General features: G+C 43.1%; 1 long non-coding RNA gene across 1 annotated transcript in view; it reads right to left on the bottom strand.

Moving 5' to 3' along the window:
- Positions 1-2,808: 2,808 nt before the first annotated feature.
- The window catches only part of LOC138736808 (uncharacterized), a 98,291-nt gene continuing 88,785 nt past the window's right edge, over positions 2,809-12,314 (bottom strand). Inside the window, exon 3 of the long non-coding RNA XR_011340596.1 lies at positions 2,809-4,583. This is a non-coding gene — a long non-coding RNA (uncharacterized lncRNA). The remainder of the gene's footprint in view (positions 4,584-12,314) is intronic.

Below are 12,314 nucleotides of genomic sequence, written 5' to 3'. Positions count from 1 at the left end.
ATTCCAGCATTTTCAAACTCTTGTCTCGTTTCTTTACTTAAATCCCCCACTTCAAGTTTCAAGATTCCGAAGTACACAAAAATATGTCTGTCAAGGCACACAGAGATGCCGAGTCCAGCACCGCTATCCAGATGAGGACAACCAAAAGAGAGCCCCTTCAGAGACATCCATGGTCCATAGATCCCATTAGCTCCTTCAATGCCATTACCTCCTTAACCCCACAACCTCTGCAGCCATAGGGTCTCCTGTCAGACCCAGCAATGAACCCAAGCATGATGCATCCAAGGCCTCCTCCTCGATCCCTGTCAGAGCAAGTAAGAAGCTGTCAGAGCCTGAGGCCCTCAAGAACCCTGCTCACCATTGGCACCCTCACAAATCCTGGTCCCCAAAAGCCACTCACCAAAACCCTGTGCCCTGGTGAGACTTTTGTTCAACATGCCCCACATTGGTCCATGCCATGGTTTCTTACCCTGTAGTGTTTTCTCCTGGGCTTCTCCTTTTCAGCGATGGGTGTTCAGCCACTCTAATGACCAGAGCTGATCTGTTGCTTATCCAGAGCCTGAAAATCTCAGATTCTGAGCTGCCACAACACATGTTCTGCCATCTTGGGTGCCAGACATTTGAGAATCTTCTGTGTAAAAGCCATTGCGGGCCCCATTTCACAGGCCGTTTAAACCTGCACAGGCCATTAGGCAGAATCGCTGGGCAATTGGACCCTGCAGAGGAGTGTTGAAAGAGTACATCTCTTTCTTATTTTTGATAACCTCAGCTGTTGAGCCCACCATGACTTCATCTCTTTTACGCCCTGTGACACTGTAGCATTGCTATGACTCCACCCTTTTCTCTATCCCATTAAAACAAGGAAACCCAGAAACTTTGAGCTGCCAATTCTGTCCCTCTTGCAGCTGGTCAGATAATAATTGGGCTTTCGATTTTTTTGTCATCAAGGTGAATAATCTCACATATATCCACATTATCTACCTGTTTAAAGCAGGTGTATGGGGTTATGGAAAAACAACAAAATATTAGGATAAATGCACTTTGGTCAATGATGCACTATTTACTCCTTGTAAGTAGTATTTTTAATTTACTTTGACACCCACAACTGATATCAATGCATTTCTTTGACTTTTTGAGTGCTTATTCAGCAGTTGTTAATGACAAACATACCAACTTACTGAGGATTTATTTAATTATACACGATCATGGCCCCAATTAAAATTGCAGTTAAATCAATAGTGGGAAACGATGAGTATTCAAGAGACGTACACCTGCATTATCCTATAAAATATCTATATTTAAAAGCAGAGCATCAGCAAACTTAAATTCTGTTCACTTGTGGATTAGCAGCAGAATATTGCCAGACATGATTGTTGCAAAATTCCAGCTGGTTCACTCAAGTTGAGCCTGATACTCTCGGCCACTCATTAATCACAATGTTAGTTCTGAGCACTCAAAGCAATTACAACGGACTAATATAAACCATCTAGCTAATATTAATGGATCTTTTTCAAGTGGCAAACAGTGACTAGCTGGACACCATGGGGTTAATTGCTTGGACCTCAGCCGTTCACAACATATATTAATGGTCAAGGCAAAGAAATTAATTGCAATATCTCTGGTTTGTAGACAACATAGAGCTGGGTAGCAGGGAAAACTGAAGACTACTCCAGGCAGATATGGGGAGTTTGAATGAATGAACAACTACATTACAGAAACAATGCCTTGTGGACAGTTCCACCTTGGAGATTATCCACCTTGATGACAACAATATGAACCCAAAATATTATCTGAATAGTGGCATCACTGCAATAGAGACAGGATTGGCAGCTCAGTGTTGCGATGTTTCATTGTTTTAGATGGGATAAAGAAGGACATAAAAGAGGTGGAGCCACAGCAATGCTAATCAGGGAGAGTGTCATAGGACATTAAAAAAAACCCGAATCAGGGTGGGCTCACCTGCTGAGGTGGCATGGGTAGAAATCATAACTAAGAAAGGTGTAATCATTCTGCTAGGGTTAAAGTAGAGGCCTCCCAAAAGTCACCAAGGGGTGGAGGAACAGATATGTAGAGAGATTATGGAAAGTTGCTAAAGCAACAGGATCGTGGAAGACTAATTTCCCCAATATTGACTGGGACATCCTTCATGCCAAGGGCTCAGATGGGGCAGAATTTTTGAAGTGCGTCCAAGAGAGTCCCTTGAAGGATCATGTAGAAAGCACAACCAAGAAAGGGGCATATTAGACCTTGCATTGGAAAATGACCCTGGCCAGGTGATTGGAGTTTCAGTGGAAGTGGATTTTGGGAATAGTGATCATTCTTCCTTAACTTTCAAGTTATGGGCAAGGATAAGTTTGGGCCTTGTAGAAAAATCCTAAATTGGTGGAGAGCAAATTATGATATAATTAGACAAGAGCATGGGAGGGTTAACTGGGAGCAGCTGTTACTGGTCAGTCCCACAACAGACATGTGGCAGTTGTTTATGGATAAACTTATTAGAATTCAGGACCGGCATGTGCCTGTGTGACAGATGGATGAGAATGTCAAGTTAAGAGAACATTGAATGATAAGAGAAGTCGTGAACTTGGTCAAGAGGAAAAAGGATGCATATGTAAGCTTCAGGAAGCTACAATCATACAGGTCAATGGAGGCATATAAAAATTCCAGGAAAGAGCTCAAGCAGGACATTAGGAAAGCCCAAATAGGCCATGAAATGTCCTTAGTGACCAGGATTGAAGAAAATACCAAGACGTTTTAGATTAGATTCAACTTTATTGTCATTGTACCAAGTACAAAATACAAAGCCAATTAAATGCAATTAGCATCAAACAAAAAGTATATTTACAAGCATCTATGAATAAAAGCAAGCGCTCCAGCAAACAAACAAGCATGAAAGTATTGACAGTACAAACTGGTCCAATACTGCTCAGGGCTGTGATGTAAGATTCAGCAGGGTCACAGCCTACAATTTTCTGTCTACAATCAAAACAGGATAATGACTAGGACCATTCAAGAACAAGAGAATTTGTGCTTGGAGACAGAGGTCATGCGAAAGGTACTAACTCAGTACTTTGCATCATTATTTACCAAGGAGAAGGGTGAAGATGGTGACATGGAGCACAGTTCATGAATTAGGGCATTTCAAAATCAAGGAAGAGGTGGTTTTGGGTCTTCTGAGGAGCATTAGGTGGATGTCCCTTGAGACTGTTATTGTAAGAGTCTAATGAAGAGATGTGCCTTTGACAAGTGCTTTGATGAAAATTTTTATATCCTCAATAGTGACAGGGGAGGTCCCAGAGGAGGATAGAAGAGGAGAGTGGCTTACATTGCACTATTGTTCAAGCAGGGAAAATAGAATAATCCAAAAAAATTATAGGCCAGTTATCCTTAAATCAATTGCATGGAAACTATTGCAAAGGATACTTAGGGAAATAATGTATTCAAATGTGGAAAGTCATGGTCAGATTATGGTCAATATGGCTTTGAGAGGGGAAAGTCTTGAATTTGTTTTCATCCTCCTCCCCTTCTGAATCCATCCCCCTACACCCACATTTCACCAACAGAATTCTCCTCCACTTTCAGTTCCATGTGATTCTATCTGTCCCTCAATTCTCCCAAAGAGCTTCCAATAAATCACCATTATCACCTTTTCTGCCTATCAGATTCCAAAACTGGTAACCCTTGTCTACACTCATCACCCCTCTGTAATACTTTCAATTTCACCTTTTTTCCCCTGACCCCCTTTTTACTCCTATCTGATACCTGCCAATCAACTGCCTCCACTTCTCCATTGGTTTATCATTCTTCATCCCTCCCTGATTTACCATTCCACTACTGGCCCCTGTCCAAGCTCTCCCACCCTGGGGAAGTGGTTACAGAAGTTGAATCCGTAGCCAAATCAGTCTTGATCTGATTAAATGGTAGAGTAAATTCAATGCGCCAGGTGGCTTCTTCCTGTTTCTATTTCTTATGGGAGTTATCAGAATGCTGGTGAGTTAGCAAGGGGTCCTGTGTGTAAGGGGAAGGGGACTGGAAAAGGGCAATAGGATGGAATCCAGGTAGTAAGAAATTATTCCAATGGGGCAAGAGCTTGCACGAGCCTATGCATGCAAGGGCAGTCTTGTTTTTGCATTTGGATAGGATTATAGAAGCAGGTTGTGGCTTTCCTTCCATCACTTTAAGTGCCATAATTTATTAGTATTCTTGAACATACTGTCTCGATAATGGTGATTTAAAATAAGTATATACCATTTCTTGATTGGGTATTGCAAATTGTTATGAATGATGTGTTAAGCAGTTGCATTTGTAGAGATTGCTCTGTTACCCCACAGGGAGATTGTGATTACACAACAAATTCACAAGAAATGTAGCATTCTTGACACAAAATTATCCTTAATTAGAAGGATTCCTGTCTATTCTTAACACCTACTCATCAATAAAAGCCAAATGATCTTCCATGTGAAGTCAAAGGAGTTGTCTGTTATTTACAAAATGTCTTCAAGTAATTCATTTGCGGTATTTATATGCAATACTTGTTTGGCTCCTTCCATTATATGGAATGAATTATCTTCAAAGACAAATATCTGCAGATAAAAATATATTAGAATTACTGAATGCATCAAATAAAAATATAGTACTCAAATAACATTGAATAAATATAATAATTAAAATATACCATTTATACCAGATGTAGCACAGGCACAGATCAATCTTATTTAGCATTCTCATCTGGCATTCTGGAAAAAATGCAGAATTTCAGATGATTGTTTTCTAAATGCTGCTCTTTGAATCAATGAACAGTCATGGTTAAATTATTAAGATCACAGCCAGGGTTCTGGACTTTTGATCCAGGGACAGGAGTTTGAATCCCATCATGGTAGCTGGAGAATTTAAATCCCAAAAACTGAGCAAAATCTGATTTTTTTAGTCTCAGTAGCAGTTGTTATAAAACTAATCTGATTCACTCGTGTCCTTTAGTGAAAGAAATCTGCCAATTTTAATCAATCTTGATTCTATGTTACTCCTGACTCATCAAAGTAGTTGATTTTCAGCTGCCTCCCCAGTTCAGGACCAATTAGCGATGGTTGAGAAAGTTCAGTCTTGTCAACCTTTTCTTCCATAATCACTCCTGTGAAGCATAGAGATACTTCACTAAGCTAATGCCAGTATTTAAGAGCAAATTACTGTATTGTTCTTCTGTAGCAGTATTAATATTGTAAGTATACAATATATTCATGGGCCATTTTCCTAAATGTACAGATTATTGACGGTTAAGCAAGGTAAAATTTTGAATTTTTAGCAGATGATACTGAATGAAGTGTTATGTGATAGACCAGCAACAATAGAAATTCACCAAGACAATGTTGTTTTTAAAACAATTGTTTTATTAATAATTGCTAATAATAACATTTTACTTAAATCTACACTTAACCCCACTAGCACAAATATACGTGAATGTGTGGATTACCCAAACTGTTCAAATGTACCAGGGGTGTAGGTTAATGGGGTGTAAATTGTACGGACTTGTGGGCTGAAATGGCCTGTTGCCATGCCGTATGTCTAAATAAAATAAATAAATAAATATTATTATTACAGCTTAGATACAATTCTGGAAATTAAATTCAACGTTCAGTCTTAGAAATCCTGTGTTGAAACCCACAACCTTTAAACTGATGTTCAGAAGTAATTATGTAGATGAGACACTGAGTGATCAGTGAGTGATCACAAATCTTTATCAAGTTGCTTCCAGAGAAATGTTCTTTCATATGAATGATTGTCACAACTCCCCTCTTCCTTTTGTAGGGGAAACAAATTGTGTGACTTCCATAATGCTTCCAAACAAACACAGGCAAAGGTCAGGCAAAACGACCATCAGAATGGTCACGATCCAATGAAACCATCCTCCTGCTTCTTTTACCCAACTCTGTGTTTTTTGATTACTTACTTGATCAACAGTTCTAGTGGTGTGGGGAATTATAGGTAAGGAAGACCACCATTGCTCCAGCATTCCCTCACTCAGCAGTTGCCACAAACCAGAGCGATGTTCACATATTGCAGTCCCCCAATTCGCAGCAGCAACCAGTCTCCCCCCCACCCCGATCACAGCAACAACCACTCTCCCTCTCCCTCCCCCTCCCCCCTCCCCCGCCCCCCCCCACCACCACCACCATTTGCGGCAGTGGCACTTCAGCCAGGGGTTTCCCTGTGATGCATGCATGTAAGCGCTGACATTACCAGAGTAACCAGGTTGGCCATTTCCCCTTTCAATTTGCAGGAGCAAGACACCTGGGTAGGTTTTACTGAGTTTCCTGACCACCTCTGAGGTAGCTTGAAAGGGCCTTGTGAATGTTTTGCACTCTGTTCCAACCCCAAAAAGCTTGCAACAGAAGGAAATGCTGTTGAGCCTTTGATCTCCACTAAAGATGTCAGAGAAAGGTTTAATCAGGTCACTGCTTCCTGCAATTATCTGAACAATGTCATTGCAGTTCTCAGGTGTCTCTTGCTTTCAAAGCAAAAGCAATGTTTTTGACATAGCAGTTTCTTTTTCTTTGGCTTGGCTTTCCGGATGAAGATTTATGGAAGGGTATGTCCACGTCTGCTGCAGGCTCGTTGGTGACTGACAAGTCTGATGAGGGACAGGCAGGCACGGTTGCAGCGGTTGCAAGGGAAAATTGGTTGGTTGGGGCTGGGTGTTGGGTTTTTCCTCCTTTGTCTTTTGTCAGTGAGGTGGGCTCTGCGGTCTTCTTCAAAGGAGGTTGCTGCCCGCTGAACTGTGAGGCGCCAAGATGCATGGTTGGAGGCGAGATCAGCCCACTGGCGGTGGTCAATGTGGCAGGCACCAAGAGATTTCTTTAAGCAGTCCTTGTACCTCTTCTTTGGTGCACCTCGGGTCTCGGTGGCCAGTGGAGAGCTCGCCATAGAATACGATCTTGAGAAGGCGATGGTCCTCCATTCTGGAGACGTGACCCACCCAGCACAGTTGGGTCTTCAGCAGCATAGATTGGATGCTTGCGGACTCTGCCAGCTCGAGTACTTCGATGTTGGTGATGAAGTCATTCCAATGAATGTTGAGGATGGAGCGGAGACAGCGCTGATGGAAGCGTTCTAGGAGCCGTAAATGATGCTGGTAGAGGACCAATGATTCGGAGCCGAACAGGAGCGTGGGTACATCTTTAAATAAGCAATACAAAAATATTATAATCACTAGAATGAGAAATAAATATATGGCCTCCATTAATATAATGTATTAACAGCATACAAATTCAATAGCATTATCATTGCCATCAATATCGGGGTCACCATTGACCAGAAACTCAACTGGACAGGACACATCAATATTATCAGGGCAGATCAAAGAATGGAATCCTTCACTTCTAACTACAATTTTTTAAAAATATCATTTTCAAGGCAGGAGGTCAGTAGAATATGTCCCGTTTGCCTGGATGATTACATGATAACAACATCCAGGACAACATAGCATAATCAGCACCTTTCATCATGGAATGCAATAGCTCACATAGGCAATTTAGAGAGCACCTCTCAAACCCATGATTTTTTATCGCAAAGGCCAAGGGTGTATGGGAATCCTGCAGGTTTCCTTCCAAGTCATACACCATCCTGGCTAACGATTACAGTATATTGCTGTTCCTTCATGGTCACTGGGTCAAAATTTTGGAACTGCCAACCAAACAGCTTCTCGAGTACTCCTCCTCTGAAGGACTGCAGCAATTCAAGGTGACCCATCATGACATTCTCAAGGGAAATTAAGGCATATATCAATGCAGGCCATTTTCCAGTAAAAGTACAATTAAGTTTCATAAGCTTCCCTCTCCAGTTGACTCAACTCATTCAATCAAAATATCTCTCTTTCTCCTTTTCTTCTCTTTTTCCTCATCCAGGATGTTCATCTCCTTTCACTTTCGATGTAACTTGCACATTCTCAACACCAACTAATGCAATAATACAAAGGTTGTCTGAAATTAATCCTGCAATTTTATTGAATCGTGCACAATAATGCTCTCCAGTGCTGATCCCACCATAGGAAACAAGGACAGGACACAGAATTAATCAACACCTCCACAGCAAAAGATGAAAATACCTGTCAACCTACAAGAGCTGGAAATGTACGTGTACGTGTATGTGCGCGTCCACATACAAGGGTAGGAATAGTGAGCTTGGGGACCATAACTACTGGGAAGTGCATCTGCTTGAAGTAGTGTGAGTGATGAAATATTCAAAAAGTTTGTGACAACCTGGGTTCGAATGTGACCGAACCAAGCACCCAGATCTCACTATGTCCATTGAGCTTCAAATCACAAACTGTGCAATTGCTTGCTGATTTGTCATGCATGGGCAATTGAATATAATCACGTTCATTATTATAATTTAGTTTTGATCCAATTCAGGGATCAGTCTGTCAGCATGCTCGTGCATCCAACCACAGTGCATCTCGAATGAGAAAATTACTTTCCAGTTACCTTGGAGATACAAAGTTTTTCACATCTATGCAGATGAGTAATGGGCTGCTTAAGAACTAAGCTGGAACTGGAATCTAACCACAAGAAGATATCTTTCTGAGTTTTCATTATTTTGTCATATTTTATAGTGCTGAACTGATTCAGTGATTCCACATTCAAACACCTTAAGGCTGTTCTCCTTTGTAATATGAGTACTGGATCTGATGTCAGATCACATTACTATCAGAAAATTATAAAATTGGAAATTAGGAAATTTATATCAGTGAAAGACAGCTCAAGCACCATATCACAATTCTCATAGCCCAGCAGAGGCCTACTCCCTGATCCTAATGGAAGATAAAGGTTCAATGGAAGGGCACTTCACAACATAAAATCATATCTCAAGCAACGCTCAGTATACACAAGGTAGAAGCTCCAGCATTCACTTTTCTACAAAGTTCTCAACAAGATTGTAAAACATGAAAGTCTACAGACTGTAACGTGACTGATTGCACTCAGAGACAAGTGAGGAGTACAAATACACATTTAATGGTTTACAATCCATGGCCAGGAGGCACAATAGTCCTCAGGTTAATCTGAGATAAGGCAGGAAAACCAGAGTTTATATTGGGGTAGGTGAGGGTGGAGCCAGGGGAAGAGCCAGCCATCAGAACAATACACTGACAGTGAATTCCAGTTCACTGCATTCACCCCTTCCTCCAGAATTGAGCCTGTGGGTGAAAAACAGAGACCATTCATTAAAAAAAACATACTTTACAAATATTTACAAGTTAAGTCTGTCAGGGGGTCTGGTAATTCTGGTTGAGCGCCACAGTACTGGAGAACTTTGGGCTTCCTGAACTTCTTGACCCTCTGTGGGGTCAATGGGTCTCAAGCTCATGTTGTGGGGTGGATTGGACCACTTCTTCTCAGCGATGGGTGTTCAGCCACTCTAATGACCAGTGGGGTACTCGGTAGTTTCTGGCACATTTGACGTGGGTGCCCGGTCTCTGATCGAGCTGGTGTCCTCTCTTCCATCAGGCACACATTGAGTTGGCGTGCAGCAGGTGCACCCTCTCAATCAGGGGTTCTCTCTTGCTCCTCCTCACATGCTTTTAAGCTGGGAGAGTAGTCCCTGATGTGGATTTCCTCTGGATTGTAAACATAAGCTCGTGAGGAGTTGTGTTGATCACCGTGCAAAGGAGTGATCTTATGGAGAGGAGTGTCATGGGTAGGACTTCTTGCTGGCACGAGTCTGGAAGGCCTTTGGACCGGAGAACCAATTTCATTGCCTTCCATACAGTAACGTTCTCTTTTTCAACTGGTCCATTCCCCCAGGGATTGTAGCTAGTCATCCTGCTTGAGGAAATGCCCTTTATGTGCAGGTACATGTGTAGCACTTCACTCATAAGTGATGAGTCCCGGTCCCTATGAATATAGCTGGGATATCCAAACAGGGTGAAAATAGAGTGCAAGGCCCTGATGACCATGGTGGTGGTCATGTCTGCGGAGGGGTTGGCAAACGGAAAATGTGAATACTCATCAATGACCCCTTTTTGCATTATTGCATAAATACCACCAATTGCTGGTCGGTGAGTAGTGTAAATTTTCTGCCGGCCACATTATGCCTCCAGTGCCTGATGGCCTCTACAATGGCTTCAGTCTCTTTCTCTGGAGATGGGTTCCAAATCTTGTTGCCTTAGAGGGTGCAGGAGGAAAAATCAACTGGTCTGCCTGCCTGGTTAATGGTAGTGGCATCGCTTTCCACCTGGAAGGATGCATTCTCATCCACAACATGCATGGTGGCCTTTGCAATGTAGCTCCGAACGTAGTCAAATGCCATCTGGGCTTCAGCCAACAATTGGAAAGAGGGGGGACTTTAAGAGGGGACAGACCTTACCATGTAGTAGGAGACGTACCTCCTTAAAGCTTTCATGGTCTTCAGGATCAGAAATTCTAACAAGGGGCAAATTCGATTGGGGTCCAGGCCAACGATGCCATTCTCCATAACATAGTCCATGATCACCAGATGTTTCATTCAGAACACACACTTACTGGAGTGTAAAATGGCGGTGCTGGCTTGACGGGCCAAAGGGCCTACTCCAGCTCTTATTGTCTATTGTCTATTGTCTATTGTCAAGAAGGGAAGGTGGCCTTCAACCCGTACTCATTGACCATTTTGTTCATTTGTCTTGAAGATGAAGACCCCATTAGTAATGCCAAAAGGAACTCTCTGGAACTGATAGAGTGTCTGCCTCAAATGCTGTGTAGGGATGGTCCTCAGAATGGATCGGTAACTGATGGTATGGAGCTTTCAGGTCAGTGGTCAAATAGACCCGATATTGTGCAATTTTTGTTTACCATGTCCAAAATTTGTGGGAAAGGGTATGCATCCAGGAGCGTGAAACAATTAATTCTTTGGCTATAGTCAATCACTAGCCTGGACTTTTCTCCACCTTTCACGACTACCATCTGGGCTCTCCATGGGCTGTTACTGAACTCAATGTTGTTTTCTTTGAGAAGCCGCTGTGTCTCAGCTCTAATAAATTCCTGATCCCCCACACTGTATCGACTGCTCTTTGTAGCTATTGGTTTGCAATCGGGAGTCAAGTTCGGAAACAGTGGGTGGGGGGGATATCAATATTTAGGGTGAAGAGAACGCATGTGGCGTCCGGCTTTTGGGACCTTCCGTTCCACACCATGATTGGAGGGAGTGGGCCAGAGTACTCCATGGTCACACTTTTAAGGTGATGCAAGAAGTCCAGCCCCACAACACCAGGAGCACACAAATCCTTCAGTACAGACAATCAGACCGTACAAAATTCCCACCCTTTTACAGTTAGATGTACTATACAATACCCCTGGATCAATGCAGAGTATGTGTAAGGAAAATACGATAGTCCATCGGGTACACTCTTAAGTTGTACCGCAGAGTAGTCGCAGAGTTTATAAAGTTCTCAGTGGAGCCAGTGTCTACTAAGCAATCAGTCAAACGTCTTTTTACTCTCACCTTCATCGTCGAGTTATTCAGTGAGGTATTGCCTGATCCAGGACGACTGATCTTAGTGCTCCAGAAACCCTGTTAGTCCCCATGTTGATGATGATTCTCTCCTCTTGGCCTGCAGCAGACAAGATGGCATCAACCTCTAGGTGCGGCAAGATGAGCCCCGTAACTTCCCGCTATGCTTTACTTCCGGTGGCAGGTCTCGCCACAAGGCACAGCAAGATTCTGGCAGCCAGCAGCACAGAGAGGCTGAGGCCAGTGCTTTGGGACTCTGATATGGGTCAAGCAATGATTTGGAGGTTGCACATGCAGTCACCCTCTTTGGGTTCCCTTTAGTCCTGCAGACCTTCACCCAGTGTCCTTGCTTACCACATCCAGCACACATGGAGTCCTCCACGGGGCATCAGACATAGGGGTGCTATGCCTGTCCACAGATGTGGCATCACCAATCATGTGTGGTCGCAGCAGTCAATGCGGTGGGGGAGGGGGGGGGCTGGTCACAGGTGCTCCAATGACCTGGTCCTCTGAAAAGGTTCTATTTTCGCCCACAAGGTCATCAACTCCCAATTTGGCCTGCTCGAGCATTTTCACCAGCTCCAGGGTCCTGGCCGAGTCATTCTTTCCCAACTCTAGCAGTCACTGCCTCAGGTATCTCGACCTCACTCCTGCTACGAGGGTCTCCAGGATTTGTTCCTCCTCTCTCACCCGGGCTGTGACCACTTCATAGTGGCACTCTTTAGTCAGAGCCCACTGTTCAAGAACAATCATCCAGCGACTCACCCGGACACTGGTGATGTTGAGAGAGTTGGTGCCTTGCCAGCATGTCGTTCTGGGGCTTCATGCAGTGGTCCTCC

Source organism: Narcine bancroftii, chromosome 6, assembly GCF_036971445.1.
Source record: "Narcine bancroftii isolate sNarBan1 chromosome 6, sNarBan1.hap1, whole genome shotgun sequence".
Lineage (NCBI taxonomy): Eukaryota > Metazoa > Chordata > Chondrichthyes > Torpediniformes > Narcinidae > Narcine > Narcine bancroftii.
The sequence above is the reverse complement of the archived record's forward strand: the minus strand, read 5'-3'. Positions and strand labels throughout refer to the sequence as shown.